General features: G+C 39.2%; 15 non-coding genes across 15 annotated transcripts; all 15 read left to right on the forward strand.

Annotated features, from left to right (window-relative positions):
* The first annotated feature begins 4,784 nt into the window (after positions 1-4,784).
* LOC145625612 (5S ribosomal RNA) lies at positions 4,785-4,903 on the forward strand. Its single transcript, XR_014110537.1, has one exon. It is a non-coding gene; the product is annotated as a 5S ribosomal RNA (ribosomal RNA).
* Positions 4,904-5,100: 197 nt separating this feature from the next.
* LOC145625829 (5S ribosomal RNA) lies at positions 5,101-5,219 on the forward strand. The gene has a single exon (XR_014110730.1). It is a non-coding gene; the product is annotated as a 5S ribosomal RNA (ribosomal RNA).
* Positions 5,220-6,632: 1,413 nt separating this feature from the next.
* On the forward strand, positions 6,633-6,751 carry LOC145625590 (5S ribosomal RNA). Its single transcript, XR_014110516.1, has one exon. It is a non-coding gene; the product is annotated as a 5S ribosomal RNA (ribosomal RNA).
* Positions 6,752-6,947: 196 nt separating this feature from the next.
* LOC145625593 (5S ribosomal RNA) lies at positions 6,948-7,066 on the forward strand. The gene has a single exon (XR_014110519.1). It is a non-coding gene; the product is annotated as a 5S ribosomal RNA (ribosomal RNA).
* A 197-nt stretch (positions 7,067-7,263) lies between these two features.
* LOC145625601 (5S ribosomal RNA) lies at positions 7,264-7,382 on the forward strand. The gene has a single exon (XR_014110527.1). It is a non-coding gene; the product is annotated as a 5S ribosomal RNA (ribosomal RNA).
* Positions 7,383-7,580: 198 nt separating this feature from the next.
* On the forward strand, positions 7,581-7,699 carry LOC145625592 (5S ribosomal RNA). The gene has a single exon (XR_014110518.1). It is a non-coding gene; the product is annotated as a 5S ribosomal RNA (ribosomal RNA).
* A 197-nt stretch (positions 7,700-7,896) lies between these two features.
* Positions 7,897-8,015, forward strand: LOC145625614 (5S ribosomal RNA). The gene has a single exon (XR_014110539.1). It is a non-coding gene; the product is annotated as a 5S ribosomal RNA (ribosomal RNA).
* Positions 8,016-8,216: 201 nt separating this feature from the next.
* LOC145625713 (5S ribosomal RNA) lies at positions 8,217-8,335 on the forward strand. Its single transcript, XR_014110620.1, has one exon. It is a non-coding gene; the product is annotated as a 5S ribosomal RNA (ribosomal RNA).
* Positions 8,336-8,534: 199 nt separating this feature from the next.
* LOC145625599 (5S ribosomal RNA) lies at positions 8,535-8,653 on the forward strand. The gene has a single exon (XR_014110525.1). It is a non-coding gene; the product is annotated as a 5S ribosomal RNA (ribosomal RNA).
* A 199-nt stretch (positions 8,654-8,852) lies between these two features.
* Positions 8,853-8,971, forward strand: LOC145625610 (5S ribosomal RNA). The gene has a single exon (XR_014110535.1). It is a non-coding gene; the product is annotated as a 5S ribosomal RNA (ribosomal RNA).
* A 202-nt stretch (positions 8,972-9,173) lies between these two features.
* LOC145625841 (5S ribosomal RNA) lies at positions 9,174-9,292 on the forward strand. Its single transcript, XR_014110741.1, has one exon. It is a non-coding gene; the product is annotated as a 5S ribosomal RNA (ribosomal RNA).
* Positions 9,293-9,490: 198 nt separating this feature from the next.
* LOC145625596 (5S ribosomal RNA) lies at positions 9,491-9,609 on the forward strand. Its single transcript, XR_014110522.1, has one exon. It is a non-coding gene; the product is annotated as a 5S ribosomal RNA (ribosomal RNA).
* A 197-nt stretch (positions 9,610-9,806) lies between these two features.
* On the forward strand, positions 9,807-9,925 carry LOC145625646 (5S ribosomal RNA). Its single transcript, XR_014110558.1, has one exon. It is a non-coding gene; the product is annotated as a 5S ribosomal RNA (ribosomal RNA).
* A 197-nt stretch (positions 9,926-10,122) lies between these two features.
* On the forward strand, positions 10,123-10,241 carry LOC145625569 (5S ribosomal RNA). Its single transcript, XR_014110507.1, has one exon. It is a non-coding gene; the product is annotated as a 5S ribosomal RNA (ribosomal RNA).
* Positions 10,242-10,436: 195 nt separating this feature from the next.
* LOC145625677 (5S ribosomal RNA) lies at positions 10,437-10,555 on the forward strand. Its single transcript, XR_014110586.1, has one exon. It is a non-coding gene; the product is annotated as a 5S ribosomal RNA (ribosomal RNA).
* Positions 10,556-17,822: the final 7,267 nt, after the last annotated feature.

Below are 17,822 nucleotides of genomic sequence, written 5' to 3' on the forward strand. Positions count from 1 at the left end.
ACCAGAAGGGAAAATTCATCAAGGGTAAGTTTAATAATGCATCAAATAAAAAATCTAACAACTTCTCTGCAACAGGATGCTTTAAGTGTGGTGAGAAGGGACACCTTGTGAATAATTGTCCTCAATGGAAGGACAACCAGTCCAAGGAAGCAGACAAGATGGCCTACAAAAAGGCCATGGTTGCTGCTGTCTGGGGAGATACAGACAGTGATGAAGAGGGAGATGATTCAAGTCAGTCAGATGTATGTATGACAGCAATACTGAATCAAAGTTCAGAAGAAGGTACCAGGAACAGCAAAGGAACCAGCTCAGATGTCCACTGCCTCATGGCAAAGAAGCACCCCTTGGATCAACATCAGGTAAACATTGATCAGATCAAAAAGGATATGCTCTTTTATGATAGAGAAAACTTGATGGAATGTGCTAGTAGTGCTTCAGATCAATGTTTAGAACTTGGAATTGCTTATCATGATTTTAAGAGAAAGTTTAAAGAAAAGTCTAAAGAATATGATATTGCTAATTCAAGTTGTGATTTGTTGGAAAGTGTCTGTGCTAACTTGAAGCAGGAAGTAGCTGAACTAGAGATTGCTTTAGATCAAAGCAAACTTGAAATTCAGAAGATAAAATCTGATATGGGTTTGTGTGATGACAGTGATGATGAATGTGAGAAACAGTTTACAAGTTGTGTCATTAACGTGCTTGATTATAGTGATGATGACTTGTACGACTTTGATAGTATAAAATCTAGGGCAAGTGCTCTGAATAGGTCTAAACTGTTAGAAGGATTCAACTTGTTAGTTGATGATGTAGAGAAACTATATAAAGCATATGTCCTAGTTAAGGACAGCAAAAGTACTGGTTCTGAAACTGTTTCTAGTAATATGCATGATGAATGTGAAGCTAAAATTTGTAGCTTACAGGTTGAGTTAGCCCAGCTTAGAAAGACTAATTCATGTGATCCTGTAGTTTTGCATGATTCAAGTATTTCAAAATTGCAAGCTGAGCTTGAAAGAGCTAAGCTTGACTTTGAGATAGTTGTTGACCAGAATTTATCCCTGCATGAGAAAATGAATTTAAAGGACAGAGAGTTCATAGAATTTAAGAAGAGAATGGATAAAGTCCTCCAATCCCAGAACTCATTGAACCAGTTAACCTTAACTGCTGGAAACAGTGGTAGAAGGGGACTTGGTTATACTGGGAAGGGGAACAGGAGGAACTGGTCTCCCAGAGATACTACATGGTTACAGGAGTATAAGAAAGGTAAGTATGTCTTAGCAAAAGACATACATGTGTGCTATCATTGTGGCAAGAATGGCCATAAGAAATATGAGTGTAAAGACAGGAAAAGTAGATTGGATAAAAATGAGAAAAATGTTAAACAGATTTGGGTTAGAAAAGACTTGCTTGAATCTGTTGTTGGAAAGGGACCCAAAAAGATTTGGGTTCCTAAAGCTAATGTTTAAATTTTTCCTGTGCAGGCTGAAGTGAGAGACAATACCTACTAGTATTTGGACAGTGGCTGCTCAAGACACATGTCAGGGGATAGGAAACAGTTTCTCTCACTTACAGCTCATGAAGGGGGAAAGGTGACTTTTGGTGATAACAGCAAAGGTACCATTCTTGGAATTGGTAAGGTTGGTAAGTCACTTTCCCATGCTATTAGTGATGTATATTATGTTGATGGTTTACAACATAATCTCTTGAGTATTTCACAATTATGTGATAAAGGTAATAAAGTTGAGTTCAAAGACAACCTTTGTCACATAGTGAATTTGCAAACAAATGAACTTGTCTGCCAGGGATTCAGACATGAAAACGTTTACATTACTTATTTAAACCAAATCCCTGAGAACAAGTCCATCTGTTTGAGTGCTGTTTCTGATAGGGACCAGTGGCTTTGGCATAAAAGGATGGGACATGTCAGCTTTAGACTTCTTAACAAACTCAGGTCTCAAGAATTGGTGATAGGCCTGCCTAACATCAAGTTTGAAGCAGATAGAGTTTGTGAAGAATGTGCTAAAGGGAAACAGGTCAAATCCTTTTTTAAGCCAAAGAAAACTATCAGTACCAGCAGACCTCTAGAACTTATTCATATTGATTTATGTGGACCCATGAGAGTCCAAAGTAGAAATGGTTCTAGATATGTGTGTGTCATTGTTGATGATTATTCCAGATACACATGGACTCTATTTCTGTCTTCTAAAGATGAAACTTTTGATGAGTTTATTGTATTAGTAAAGCAGGTTCAGAACAAGATCAATCATCAACTGGCTGCCATAAGATCTGATCATGGATCAGAGTTTGATAACTCTAGCTTCATAGAGTTCTGCAGGGAACATGGAGTTTCTCACAATTTCTCTGCCCCAAGAACTCCTCAACAAAATGGAGTAGTTGAGAGAAAGAACAGGACTTTGGAAGAAATGGCAAGAACAATGCTCATTGAGAGTTGTCTCCCCAAGTCTTTTTGGGCAGAAGCTGTAAATACAGCTTGTCACATGTTAAATAGGTTGATGTTAAGGCCTCAAATGAAGAAGACTCCATACGAACTTCTTAGAGGAAGGAAACCAAACATAGCATACTTCAGAACCTTTGGTTGTAAGTGTTATGTGCATAATAATGGTAAGAACAGCTTGGATAAATTTGATCCAAGAAGTGATGAAGCTGTTTTCCTTGGTTATTCTTCTCACAGTAAGGTATATAAAGTATTCAATAAGAAAACTTTGTGTGTTGAAGAAAGTGTTCATGTAGTCTTTGATGAATTTAATATGTGTTGTGAGAATGTGCAGGTTGATGACTTAGATGAGATAGGACTTTTGTATTTTACAGGAGAATCAACTGATGTTTCCTTAGAAAAACCAGGTTCACATACTGGTTCACCAGATGCTGCTGGTGAAGGACTTGGTCACAATGAAGGAGATCCTCAACAAGTGGATACTCATGAGGATGGAGATGAAGGCCCCCAAGTAAATGGAGAAAGCAACACCTCAGGGGGAACAGAAAACTTTCAGGACAAGTTTTCCACCCAGGTAAGGGAGGTAGGGGGAACATCTCAGCATACTGGTCCATCTGTGCAAAACCAATTCGATGGCACAAATGAACCAGGGATGCATGATGGTTCTGATGGATTAAATGAGAATGCACCTAGATCTAGCATTTTTAAATATAAATCTTCTCATCCTACTGAACAAATTCTGAGTGATATCAGTAAAGGCATTCAGACTAGGAGAGCAGTTTATGAAAACTTTTGTGCATTTTTCTCATTTTTATCTAATATAGAACCAACTGACTACAAGATGGCTTTAAAAGATCCTGATTGGGTTTTGGCTATGCAAGATGAATTAAATCAATTTGAAAGAAATAAAGTGTGGCATCTTGAGCCAAGACCTGAGAACAGGTCAGTCATAGGTACCAGGTGGGTCTTCAGAAACAAATTGGATGATCTGGGTACTATAGTCAGAAACAAAGCTAGACTGGTCGTGCAAGGTTATAATCAGCAAGAAGGCATTGATTATGATGAAACCTTTGCCCCAGTAGCTAGACTTGAGGCAATAAGGATCTTGATTGCCTTTGCTGCTCATAAGAACATTAAGCTCTTTCAAATGGATGTTAAGACAGCATTTCTTAATGGTTATTTGAAAGAAGAAGTATATGTTGAGCAGCCCCCTGGCTTTGCTGATAGTCAATTCCCAAATCATGTATATAAGCTGGACAAGGCACTCTATGGTCTTAAACAAGCTCCTAGAGCTTGGTATGAAAGGCTGTCCAACTTTCTGATGGAACATGACTATAGAAGAGGAACGGTTGATAAGACCCTCTTTATCAAAACCAGGAATGTTGATTTGATTGTAGTACAGATATATGTAGATGATATAATATTTGGTGCTACTAATCAAATGTTGTGTAGTGAGTTTGCAGATCTGATGCAAAGTGAATTTGAGATGAGCATGATGGGAGAACTAGGATTCTTCCTAGGATTGCAGATCAAGCAAACAGTTGATGGGATCATGATACATCAACAGAAGTATCTAAAGGAACTAATCAAGAAGTATGGATTGCAAGACAGTAAATCATATGCAACTCCAATACCTACAAATGCAAAGCTAGACAGTGATGATAAAGGAGAGAGTGTGGAAGCTACACTGTTTAGAGGTATGATTGGTTCTCTTCTCTACTTGACAGCTAGTAGGCCAGATATAGTGTTTTCTGTGGGATTGTGTGCACGTTTTCAAAGCAATCCCAAAGAATCTCACCTAAAGGCTGTCAAGAGAATATTTAGATACTTAGTAGGAACAGATGATCTGTACTTGTGGTACCCCAAAGGTGGTTCAATTGAACTATTAGGATACACAGATGCAGATTATGCTGGATTCCTAGTAGACAGAAAGAGCACATCTGGTATGGCACACTTCTTAGGTCCCTGCTTGATTTCATGGGGATCAAAGAAACAAAATTCTGTTGCTTTATCCACAGCAGAATCTGAATACATAGCTGCTGCAGCTTGCTGCTCCCAGCTGTTGTGGATAAGGAACCAGTTGAAAGATTTTGGTATTTTCTATGAAAATGTACCTATTTTATGTGATAATACAAGTGCTATTAACATTTCTAAGAATCCTGTGCAGCATTCCAGGACAAAGCATATTGAGATAAGACATCATTTCTTAAGAGAATATAATAAGTTTGAAAAAAAACTAATTAATTCGGATGATCGGGCACAAAGTTAAGACATTACGAAGAAAATCAGGGGACGGAAAGGGAATACATAAAAATTAGCGCTATAAGTAAATGGGTGCGATCATACCAGCACTAATGCACCGGTTCCCATCAGAACTCTGCAGTTAAGCGTGCTTGGGCAAGAGTAGTACTAGGATAGGTGACCTCCTTGGAAGTCCTCGTGTTGCACCCCTTTTTTGCCGAATTGGAAATTTTAATTTGTTTTTAGTTATATGGATATGAGAAATGGTTGATGCGCGTAGATCTCAAAAAAATAATAAGTTTGAAAAAAAAATGTTTAATTCGGATGAACGGGCACAAAGTTAAGGCATTACGAAGGAAATCAGGGGACGGAAAGGGTATAAATACAAATTAGCGCTATAAGTAAATGGGTGCGATCATACCAACACTAATGCACCGGATCCCATCAGAACTCCGCAGTTAAGTGTGCTTGGGCGAGAGTAGTACTAGGATGGGTGACCTCTTGAGAAGTCCTTGTGTTGCACCCCTTTTTTGCCGAATTGGGAATTTTAATTTGTTTTTGGTTATTGTTGAGTCACTTAAGGTTTTGAGTGATGACAAACAGCTGACTAGCTGGTTCTTGTTGGTTTTATATTATATCAACTGACATTTTGAACAGGAACAGCTATCCCAAGTACTTGAGGCAATATGAAGTTCTTTTGAATCAAAGCATTCAAGAAATCTGTATCAGAATGTTCTATCAAGGAAGGCCGTCAAGACTTGAAGATTATGAAGTCTCTCAGATTAGGATAGTTGATCTGTGTAGTCTTTATAATGTTAAGTGTGCATGGATGTTTGTACGTGAGCTATCTGTATCCCTTACTTAGAATATTTAGTGTTGTAGAGATCAGGAAAAGTTGACCTGATCTCTAGGACACTAACAGGTTGGGAAACAGCTGCTTCGTAGCTTGTTTCATGAACCTGGACATTAGTTCAGTAAATATTTTCTGGAATATATATTTCCTATCCTTAGAGAATATTTACTAAACTAATTGATTCAGTTTATGCAGAGTTGGAGATGAATTATTTCGCATATAACTTAGAATATATTATTCTACCCATTTATGGAAAGTAGAATAATATCTTAGAATATCTCTTATTTACAAAATAAAAGATATTCTATTTACCTAAGTTATGATCTGAAAAGATTACGAAAGAATTCATCTCCCAACCTTATAAAAGCATAAACTCGATCAGAATTTCGAGTGAGCTTTTCTGAAAAAAAATTCTCTATCTTTGAAAGCTCGAAATACACTCTAAGGGAAATAGTTAGTTCATCTCTTACAAACTATTTATGCACACAGTAAGAATTGTTTTGTAATTATCTCTTGTAAGCTTTGAGTGGAAGAATTTAGAGGGAAACAAAGGGTTTGTATTGAATCACTAAGAGGTTAGTGATTGGGTAGCATTTACGAGTGTGAGTGCAAGTGCTTGTGAGTTCAAGTGCGAAGTGACACCTAGAGTTAGGTGTGGGGATCACGAGTGTGATCATTTGTAATTGCTTTTGTTTTTCAGAGTTGATTAATAAAAGTAATTAGGGTAGTGGAGGACGTAGGCTCAGAGTTGAGCTGAACCTCGTTAAATCTTTGTGTTGATTATTTATTGTATTTTCTGTTTCCGCTGCAGGACCAGTTCATCATCTGGTCCCCCTACATAAATAGAAGAAAATCCAATAATTTCTAACACTGCCCTGTACTCAATTCAACCCCCCCTTCTTGAGTACCAGCTGCACTTTCAGTTATATGGAGTTGAGAAATGGTTTGAGGCTCGTAGATCTCGAAAAAATAATAAGTTTAAAAAAAAAAATGTTTAATTCGAACGATCGGGCACAAAGTTAAGGCATTACGAAGGAAATCAGGAGACGGAAAGGGTATAAATACAAATTAGCGCTATAAGTAAATGGGTGCGATCGTACCAGCACTAATGCACCGGATCCCATTAGAAGTCCGCAGTTAAGCGTGCTTGGGCGAGAGTAGTACTAGGATAGGTGACCTCCTGGGAAATCCACGTGTTGCACCCTTTTTTGCCGAATTGGGAATTTTAATTTGTTTTTGGTTATATGGAGATGAGAAATGGTTGATGCGCGTAGATCTCAAAAAAATAATAAGTTTGAAAAAAAAATGTTTAATTCGGATGAACGGGCACAAAGTTAAGGCATTACGAAGGAAATCAGGGGACGAAAAGGGTATAAATACAAATTAGCGCTATAAGTAAATGGGTGCAATCATACCAGCACTAATGCACCGGATCCCATCAGAACTCCGCAATTAAGTGTGTTTGGGCGAGAATAGTACTAGGATGGGTGACCTCCTAGGAAGTCCTTGTGTTGCACCCCTTTTTTGCCGAATTGGGAATTTTAATTTGTTTTTGGTTATATGGAGTTGAGAAATGGTTTGAGGCTCGTATATCTCGAAAAAATAATATGTTTGAAAAAAAAGGTTTAATTCGGACGATCTGGCACAAAGTTATGGCATTACGAAGGAAATCAGGGGACGGAAAGGGTATAAATACAAATTAGCGCTATAAGTAAATAGGTGCGATTATACCATCACTAATGCACCGGATCACATCAGAACTCCGCAGTTAAGCGTGCTTGGGCGAGAGTAGTACTAGGATAGGTGACCTCCTGGGAAGTCCTCGTGTTGCACCCCTTTTTTGCCGAATTGGGAATTTTAATTTGTTTTTGGTTTTATGGAGTTGAGAAATGGTTTGAGGCTCGTAGATCTCGAAAAAATAATATGTTTGAAAAAAAACTGTTTAATTCGGATGATCGGGCACAAAGTTAAGACATTACGAAGAAAATCAGGGGACGGAAAGGGAATAAATAAAAATTAGCGCTATAAGTAAATGGGTGCGATCATACCAGCACTAATGCACCGGTTCCCATCAGAACTCTGCAGTTAAGCGTGCTTGGGCGAGAGTAGTACTAGGATAGGTGACCTCCTTGGAAGTCCTCGTGTTGCACCCCTTTTTTGCCGAATTGGGAATTTTAATTTGTTTTTAGTTATATGGAGATGAGAAATGGTTGATGCGCGTAGATCTCAAAAAAATATAAAGTCTGAAAAAAAAATGTTTAATTCGGATGAACGGGCACAAAGTTAAGGCATTACGAAGGAAATTAGGGGACGGAAAGGGTATAAATACAAATTAGCGCTATAAGTAAATGGGTGCGATCATACCAGCACTAATGCACCGGATCCCATTAGAACTCCGCAGTTAAGTGTGCTTGGGCGAGAGTAGTACTAGGATGGGTGACCTCCTGAGAAGTCCTTGTGTTGCACCCCTTTTTTGCCGAATTGGGAATTTTAATTTGTTTTTGGTTATATGGAGATGAGAAATGGTTTTAGGCGCGTAGAACTCGAAAAAATAATAAGTTTAAAAAAAATTAAAGGTTTAATTCGGACGATCTGGCACAAAGTTATGGCATTACGAAGGAAATCAGGGGACGGAAAGGGTATAAATACAAATCTCCTCTATAAGTAAATGGGTGCAATCATACCAGCACTAATGCACTGGATCCCATTAGAACTCCGCAGTTAAGCGTGCTTGGGCGAGAGTAGTACTAGGATAGGTGACCTCCTGGGAAGTCCTCGTGTTGCACCCTTTTTTTGCCGAATTGGGAATTTTAAGTTGTTTTTGGATATATGGAGATGAGAAAAGGTTGATGCGCATAGATCTCGAAAAACTAATAAGTTTGAAAAAAAAAAATGTTTAATTCGGACGATCGGGCACAAAGTTAAGGCATTACGAAGGAAATCAGAGTTTGAAAAGGGTATAAATACAAATTAGCGCTATAAGTAAATGGGTGCGATCATACCAGCACTAATGTACCGGATCACATCAGAACTCCGCAGTTAAGCGTGCTTGGGCGAGAATAGTACTAGGATAGGTGACCTCCTGAAAAGTCCTCGTGTTGCACCCTTTTTTTTGCCGAATTGGGAATTTTAATTTTTTTTTTGTTATATGGAGATGAGAAATGGTTTGAGGCGCGTAGATCTCGAAAAAATAATAAGTTTGAAAAAAAAATGTTTAATTCGGATGATCGGGCACAAAGTTAAGGCATTACGAAGGAAATCAGGGGAAGTAAAGGGTATAAATACAAATTAGCGCTATAAGTAAATGGGTGCGATCATACCAGCACTAATGCACCGGATCCCATAAGAACTTCGCAGTTAAGTGTGTTTGGGCGAGAGTAGTACTAGGATGGGTGACCTCATGGGAAGTCCTTTTGTTGCACCCCTTTTTTGCCCAATTGGGGATTTTAATTTTTTTTTTGGTTATATGGAGATGAGAAATGGTTTTAGGCGCGTAGAACTCGAAAAAATAATAAGTTTGAAAAAAAATAAATGTTTAATTCGGACGATCGGGCACAAAGTTAAGGCATTACGAAGGAAATCAGGAGACGGAAAGGGTGTAAATAAAAATTAGTGCTATAAGTGAATGGGTGCGATCATACCAGCACTAATGCGTTGGATCCCATCAGAACTCCGCAGTTAAGCGTGCTTGGGCGAGAGTAGTACTAGGATGGGTGACCTCCTAGGAAGTCCTCGTGTTGCACCCCTTTTTTTGCCGAATTGGGAATTTTAATTTGTTTTTGGTTATATGAAGATGAGAAATGGTTGATGCGCATAGATCTTGAAAAAATAATAAGTTTGAAAAAAAAATGTTTAATTCGGACGATCGGGCACAAAGTTAAGGCATTACGAAGGAAATCAGAGGACGAAAAGGGTATAAATACAAATTAGCGCTATAAGTAAATGGGTGCGATCATACCAGCACTAATGTACCGGTTCCTATTAGAACTCCGCAGTTAAGCGTGCTTGGGCGAGAGTGGTACTAGGATGGGTGACCTCCTGGGAAGTCCTCGTGTTGCACCCTTTTTTTGCCGAATTGGGAATTTGAATTTATTTTTGGTTATATGGAGATGAGAAATGGTTTGAGGCGCGCAGATTTCGAAAAAATAATAAGTTTGAAAAAAATAATGTAATTCGGACGACCGGGCACAAAGTTAAGACATTACGAAGGAAATCAGGGGACAGAAAGGGTATAAATACAAATCAGCGCTATAAGTAAATGGGTGCGATCATACCAGCACTAATGCACCGGATCCCATCAGAACTCCGCAGTAAAGCGTGCTTGGGCGAGAGTAGTACTAGGATAGGTGACCTCCTGGGAAGTCCTCGTGTTGCACCCCTTTTTTCCGAATTGGGAATTTTGATTTATTTTTGGTTATATGGAGTTGAGAAATGGTTTGAGGCGCGTAGATCTCTAAAAAATAATAAATTTGAAAAAAAAATGTTTAATTCGGACGATCGGGCACAAAGTTAAGGCATTACGAAGGAAATTAGGGGACCGAAAGGGTATAAATAAAAATTAGCGCTTTAAGTAAATGGGTGCGATCATACCAGAACTAATGCACCGGTTCCCATCAGAACTCTGCAGTTAAGCGTTCTTGGGCGAGAGTAGTACTAGGATAGGTGACCTCGTGGGAAGTCCTCGTGTTGCACCCCTTTTTTTCCGAATAGGGAATTTTAATTTGTTTTTGGTTATATGGAGATGAGAAATGGTTGATGCACGTAGATCTCAAAAAAATAATAAGTTTAAAAAAAATGTTTAATTCGGACGATCGGGCACAAAGTTAAGGCATTATGAAGGAAATCAGGGGACGGAAAGGTTATAAATACAAATTAGCGCAATAAGTAAATGGGTGCGATCATACCAGCACTAATGCACCGGATCCCATCAGAACTCCGCAGTTAAGCGTGCTTGGATGAGAGTAGTACTAAGATGGGTGACCTCATGGGAAGTCCTCGTGTTGCACCCCTTTTTTGCCGAATTGGGATTTTTAATTTGTTTTTGGTTATATGGAGATGAGAAATGGTTGATGCGCGTAGATCTCGAAAAAATAATAAGTCTGAAAAAAAAATATTTAATTCGGACGATCGGGCACAAAATAAAGGCATTACGAAGGAAATCAGGGGACGGAAAGAGTATAAATACAAATTAGCGCTATAAGTAAATGGGTGCGATCATACCAGCACTAATGCATCGGATCCTATTAGAATTCCGCAGTTAAGCGTGCTTGGGCGAGATCGGTACTGTCGACACTCATTTGTGTCTTCCCAAAACCAAACCCAGTGATGAGTACTTTTCACGTCGAATCATAATCGAATGAAGTGAAAGTGTGGAAAGTCTAGTGTTGCGGATAGTTTTAATTTCTTTTCTCTTCTCTTTGTTTTTGAAAACTTATTTTAAGAAAACAACCAATCCAGTTTGTTTGGTCCATGATATGGGTCCAATAGTAGTGTAGTTGGATGGGGCTTGACAAGAGTTTTCCAACGATATATTATAAGCCCAATTCCGATGAATATTGAGGAAGTTATGGCCAATTTACTAAACTGGGCCCGGTTTGAGCCTTATATGCGGCCCAATGATCTAGGGGAGGGCTTAATATGATTTATCATTTCTAATGCAATTAGGAATGGTTTTAGTCTTCTAGATTCTTCTAGAAGGTTCTTTTCATTCCTAATTCAATTAGCATTGATAAATTGACTTTTGTTGACTTATCAGAGTTTTAATTAAAATCAAATAGCATTTTCGAGGAAATTATATGATTTATCCTCCGGTACGGAAAACTTATCTGATTTTCGAAAACGCGTTAAATTTAGGCTTGGCGCCTTGAACCAACATAGATAAACGCGTTATTATTATTATGTTGCTTGATATTTATTATTGCTTGATCACGCCTTTTATGCATGTTTAAAGGGAATTTGGTACTTGTAATCACGCTTGATAAGATATTTAATAATCTTGTTAGGGTTAATATGATTATAATTCAAGTGGTTGCCAATAATAGTTTATTTGAGCATTAAATTCAACCAACATAGATAAACAGGTTTAGGGTTAATCCTAATGATTGCATGTTAGTTAGAAAGCGCACATGAATACGATCAGAATAAAGTAGAGGCCTATTATTAGGGCAGGTTCAATCTCTTTTAGGTTGGATTTGTACTATCATCCCCGAACCCTTATTTGGTTCTAGACCTTATGGAGTTGATGATCTCTTGGATCGTTAAGGGGTGTAACCTTCATCCTATGAACGGTTTACAAGTTCCTAAAACTTGTTGGCGACTCTTTTGCTCTATCTTCTTCCCTTTTGGACACCACCGTACTTTAGTGTATGATCACAGTGGGGTTCAAGCTAGGGGTTAACGCTTGAAATTATTCCCTACCGTTTTTTGGCGACTCCGCTGGGGATGATTTCTATTTTAATTCCTGAATTTGTTTCGGCAATGATTTAGAATGAGTGGATGAGACTCGAAAAGTTCTAAGTATTTCATGTGCGTAATTTTGATTAACATTATTGTCATATGCATAAAAAAGATCTCATTGGAATGACCATCCGTAATGAGTTAAAAACATAGGATTTTACACGTAGGAAATTTGAGAAATATCTTTCACAACTAGGACCGAAATAACACCGCGCGAAACTGGAAAATTTTATCGAGCACAGAAAGCTGCTGAGGCATGTGGGAAGTAGCGTCAGGGGCCAGAGCTTGGCGCCAGCATTTTAGTCGTAGCGCCAGACGCCAATATTGGCGCCAGGCGCTACAGTTAAAATCTGGCGCCAGTCTCTGATTGTTGGCGCCAATTTCCCCCAATACCGAGCCAGAAATATGCGTTCTAATTTCGACCGGTTTTTCGTATTGTTTGCTCGATCCTACTTCCTGATTGAATTTTTTCTCACTTTTCCGAAACCCATATGTGTTCTACATATGGACATAACCCTCTGGGAATTCATGCTCCATCTACCCGATTGAACGCTCCGTGCAACAAAGGGTACATCCGAGATGTTAAATTCACCAAACCATGGAAGCGAGTTTTTCTAAACTCGCGGTGTCCCATCCACTCGCGCCAACCCTTCACGGTTAGGCTTCCGCGCGGTGCATGCGGACAATTAACCATGGACCCTCTATTGACTAACCCATAGACCAAACTTTAGAGAACTAGAGCCATGGTTAGGTTGCAAACGCATTGCATCATATTGTGCCTACTTGACTAATTGTGCATTATTTGTTGTGCATATATTCTGTGTTTCTCTTAACCGTTTGTTTGACTTGTGTTGAGAATAAATTAATGACCTAAAGAACTTTGCCTAATTAATTAATTAATTAATTTGAGTCAATAAAGTCTAATATTTTAATCGGAATTGACCTAGTACGACTTTAGGCATACCCCAATTGACTAATAACACCGAAAACAATCCCAGATCGAAGCTCCAACATTGGCGCCAAGGTCTGAGCTGTAGCGCCACATTATGGAGTGTGGCGCCTGACGATAGCTCTGTCGTTTGGCGCCAAGCTCCAAAGTGCGACGCCAGTCCTGTCGTTTGGCCGACGGTTCGGATTATTGGTCGAGTCATCACCTAGAGTCTAATTAATCAGTTTTCTAACTAATTCGGTTAAATTTTGCTGTCAATAGTACTTATTTGAGTCGATGATCGAGTTTAGGCACTAAATCTCATGGTCTTACACAAGAGTTCAAGCATGTCACTTACACTCAACGCACACACCAATACACATACTTTGACCATGTTTAAGAGAGTCTTGTGTGCGCATTTTTTCCGTCATTTTTTTAGGGGGGGTAAGTCGGATATTAATCCTCCAATAAAAAAAAAAGTATACTTAGTTCCCTAATAAATTGTACATTATTTTTGCCAAAAATATGCACCCTTTTTTACTTTATTATTTTTTCCTCCTTAAAATAAACCGTAAAGTCAAGTTGATTCGAGTCAAGTAATTAAAACGCAAAATGGTTTAATTTACAGCGCGTGGTCAAGAAAGGAAGGACGGTTAATCAAAGACAACCTCTTTGTACAAGTCCAACTTTTCGACAAACCCATAGCTCGTAAAAGGAAAGCTAAGACTATAATGGCGACACAAGAAGAAGTCAATGATCTTAGGAACCAACTGGTTACCGTGACTGAGACACTGAAGCTTCTCGCACTCAAGATCGATGATCCCGTGAAGCAACAACAAATGGACCTCATGCAAGAGAGTCTAAGCAAGCTGTCTAGCAACTACAAGTTTCAAGAACTTACATCACAAGGGGTCTCGGTGGACAAAGATCTTCTTCCGCAGAAGTTCAACGCCAATGACATCCCAAAATTCAGAGCAACTGACAACCCTTACTTTCATTTAAGAGCATTCGAAACAATAACGAGTATTAACGGTATCGATAAGAAGGTTTCCCCCTCTCTAATCTCACTATCCCTCGAGACCGTTTGCCAACAATCGTTCTTTTCTCTCGAGAAAGAAAAGACCTCTACCTGGGAGTCCATAGCAAACGCTTTCGTTGATAGGTACAAGTGCAACATTCAAGTTGAGACTGACCATAGGGAACTTGAAATCCTCAAGAAGAAAGAGAATGAAGGCTTCACCTCTTTCTTTAACAAATGGAGGGAAACCTCAGCTAAGATGATTGAGGTGCCAAGTGAAAAAGAATCTGTGAGGCTGTTCATAAAAAATCTTCAAGAAAAATATTCCAAGCATCTCAAGTATCAAAATAATCTCCATACCTTCAAGGCCGTTTATGACATTGGGATCAATATTGAAGACGAGTTGGCTAAGTTAAAAGCTGCCAACAATAACTCCAATAGTGGCTGGAAAGGAAAGAAGAACGACAATCCTTCTTCTTCCAAAAGTGCCCACTCAAACAATGTTAGCACTTTTAATTTAGGAGAAGTCCTTGCTATGAACAATCAAGGACAGAAGAAACCATTTAGGAGGAACTTCACTCCTATTGGCATGAGTTATGACACTACATTTGATCGATTAAATGCAAAAGGTCTTATAACTCCTATTGGACCATTTGGGGACCCACCAGTTGAGAAGAGGTCGGCTAATTGGAACCCCAATGCACACTGCAAGTATCACCAAGGTAGGGGCCATCTCACTGAAAACTGTTGGAAGCTTAAGGAAGCCATCCAAGACTTAATCGACAACAACAAGCTGCCGTTGTCCCCTGCCAGTAAGAAGCCAAGCATTGACAATGAACCTCTCGCTCATACCCTGGCTATCTCTGATGAGGAAAACGAGGTTGACCCCTCATCTCTCATTAGACCTTTCAAAGAAATCCATGCTGCAGAAAAGGAAGAGGAAATCTTTTTCGATGTCAAGGATAACCTTCCAGAACCGGCAAGTAAGGAAGATATACAATTGCTTACACTGTCTATGATGGAGGTATCGCATCTACTACGTGAAGCTCTCAAGGCTATAAAGGAATCCCAAAAGAAATGTGATGAGGTTCCACTTCCGAAAGATGAACCTAAAAGGGAATTCACACCAGTGAGAACGACTTATGAGGCAAAGCATTTTCCTTTACAAGTCACTGAAAAACCAAAGAAGAGCAATAGAATCTACACTCCAATTGGGATCCCACATGCACAAATGTTCGAAATGCTCTCCGAGAGTGGCGAGATCAAACCTCTCGAACCGAGACCATTCAAATCGTTGAAAAGAACAGAAAGATATTACTGTCATTATCATCAATCAAGGGGTCACACTATAGAAAACTGTTTCAAATTCAAGGATTTGGTTCAGAAAATGATTGATGAAAAGATACTAGTCCAAGTTCAATAAGAAGAGGATGCAACCATTAATGGAGTTTGGGATAGTGATGAAGAAGATGTCTATCTAAAGGACCTAGTAGGACCTCCACCTTCTGTGTCATACACCACAGATGACATTTGGGCTGAGAAGACTCATCCATAGATGTCCTCACAAGATCTGGGAGAATGCAACCTCCCGTTTCAACACAACCTATCCCAACCATACAACAGGTTCCCATACCTATCATTGAAGACAATGATATTGTTAAACAGTTTATGAAGACAAAAGTCGAGATGAATGTATGGAAACTCTTGGCAAAATCTCGAGAACATAGGCTGGCTGTAATGAATGCCTTGGACAAAATTGGGATAGATTCTGACACTACTCCTGAGGGATTAGCCAACTTCCTAACAAGTGACCTTCCTAGTTCAATTAATTTGATCACCTTTTCTGACAAAGATTTACCCCCAGAAGGTGACAAACATTACAAGGCATTAAACCTCACAGTAGTTTGCAAGAGGATGAATGTTCCTATGACTCTTGTAGACAATGGATCGGCCATCAACGTTTTTCTACTTAGAACTGTGAGGATTCTAGGCATAAGGGACAAAGATTTAACTCCATCTACACAAGGAATAAGGGCCTACGACAACACTCGTCGTCAAGCTCTTGGCAAAATTACCCTAAATATAATGGCAGGAGCAATAGAACATGCTACTACTTTTCAAGTAGTAGACATTAAAGCTTCGTTCAACTTGTTGTTAGGACGCCCTTGGCTTCATGATCTAAAGGCCGTCCCTTCATCTCTCCACCAACAAGTAAAAGCTATAGTTGGAGGAATTCCAATCACCATCGATGCTTCGCCTATGAGGATCAAATCTATAGAGAATCCAATCATTAATGTGGAGCACGACGAGGATGATGAAGATTTATGGGGCTTTAACGAAGAAGTTTCCTTAATCCAGGAGGATGAAAGGACCCCTCTTTACCATGACCCCCATTCCAACATGATTGTAAATGCCACGCTGAAGAAACAAGGACATTTTCCTGGGATGACCCTAGGAAAGAAGAAAGAAATGGCAAAACCGTTGGAGTCACCTGGCCTCCCTAAGTTAGACACTTTCGGACTTGGTTTTGAACCGACTCGGAAAGATATCAAGCGAGCCCAGGAAAAGTCAAAAGCACGTAGAGATGCTCGCATTCAAAAGAAAGCAATCCCAATGGATCAGTACCCTATTACGCTTAATGGTCAATTTATAAAAGAAGGAGAGGACTATCCATGCCATGAATTTCCCGAGCCATTTGTTGTAAACGGCATAAGACAACCGGGGTTCGAGATTTTCTTGGATTGCTACTTCACTGATGAAATCCCAACTCCCGTCTACAAGGAGAAAGCACCCCCATGCTTTGACTTTAATGTCATGGGATTACTATTTGGGCAAGAAAAGAATGAGCCAACCTGTAAAGAGGATAACTCCTCGCTCATTCAAACAGTCCTACAAAGTGAAAACTTCGATCCCTCGAAGCTAATCACTCCAGCTGAAGGATCCCTACAAGGGTGGCGCAAGACTATCAAGGTAACTACTCCAAGCGGAAGGAAGATATCCATCACGACAGGGCAAGGACCGATGTTTGAAGAGTCGTCTGAGTCAGAGTCTGAGTCGGAGTCTCTCCCTCTAAAGTCTTCTAAGTCTTTAGTAGTAACACCTCCCCCTCCTATTTCTTCTCCTAGGATAGTTAGTGATCCAGTCCCTGAGGACATATCACTCTTTGATGTAATGATCTCAGAGTATAATAATATTTCTCATCCTCCTTACTTCTCGTGTTCTTCTCTAACCCAAGATGACGAGCATTGCTTAACTAACACTGAAAAAGACAAAGAAATTATTAAAGCAATGGAAACACTCGAAAAGAAAACACCAGTAATTGAAGAAACTGAAACAGTTGATATCTCAAATGATTTAACTCATAAAAGAGAAGTTAAAATCGGATTAACACTGAATAAACAAGAAAGAACCAATTTAATTAACTTACTTAAAGAATTTATCGATGTATTTTCTTGGTCATATGAAGATATGCCAGGCATTAATAGAGAAATAGCTCAACACACTATACCACTAATTCCAGGAATGAAACCTGTAAAACAAAAGTTACGTCGAATGAAACCTGACGTAGCTCTTAAAATAAAAGAAGAAGTTCAAAAACAAATAACTGCAGGTTTCATCAACGTATCCAAATACCCCGAATGGGTCGCCAACGTCGACCCAGTTCCGAAGAAAGACAGGAGGGTAAGAATGTGTGTCGACTATCGAGATCTAAATAAGGCAAGTCCAAAGGACGACTTCCCTTTGCCACACATCGATATTATGGTAGATAACACAGCAAATCACGCGCTTCTTTCGTTCATGGATGGGTACGCAGGTTACAACCAGATTCTCATGGTAGAAGAAGACATGGAAAAAACAACTTTTATAACACTAT

This window comes from Chenopodium album, chromosome 3 (assembly GCF_948465745.1).
Source record: "Chenopodium album chromosome 3, dcCheAlbu1.1, whole genome shotgun sequence".
Lineage (NCBI taxonomy): Eukaryota > Viridiplantae > Streptophyta > Magnoliopsida > Caryophyllales > Amaranthaceae > Chenopodium > Chenopodium album.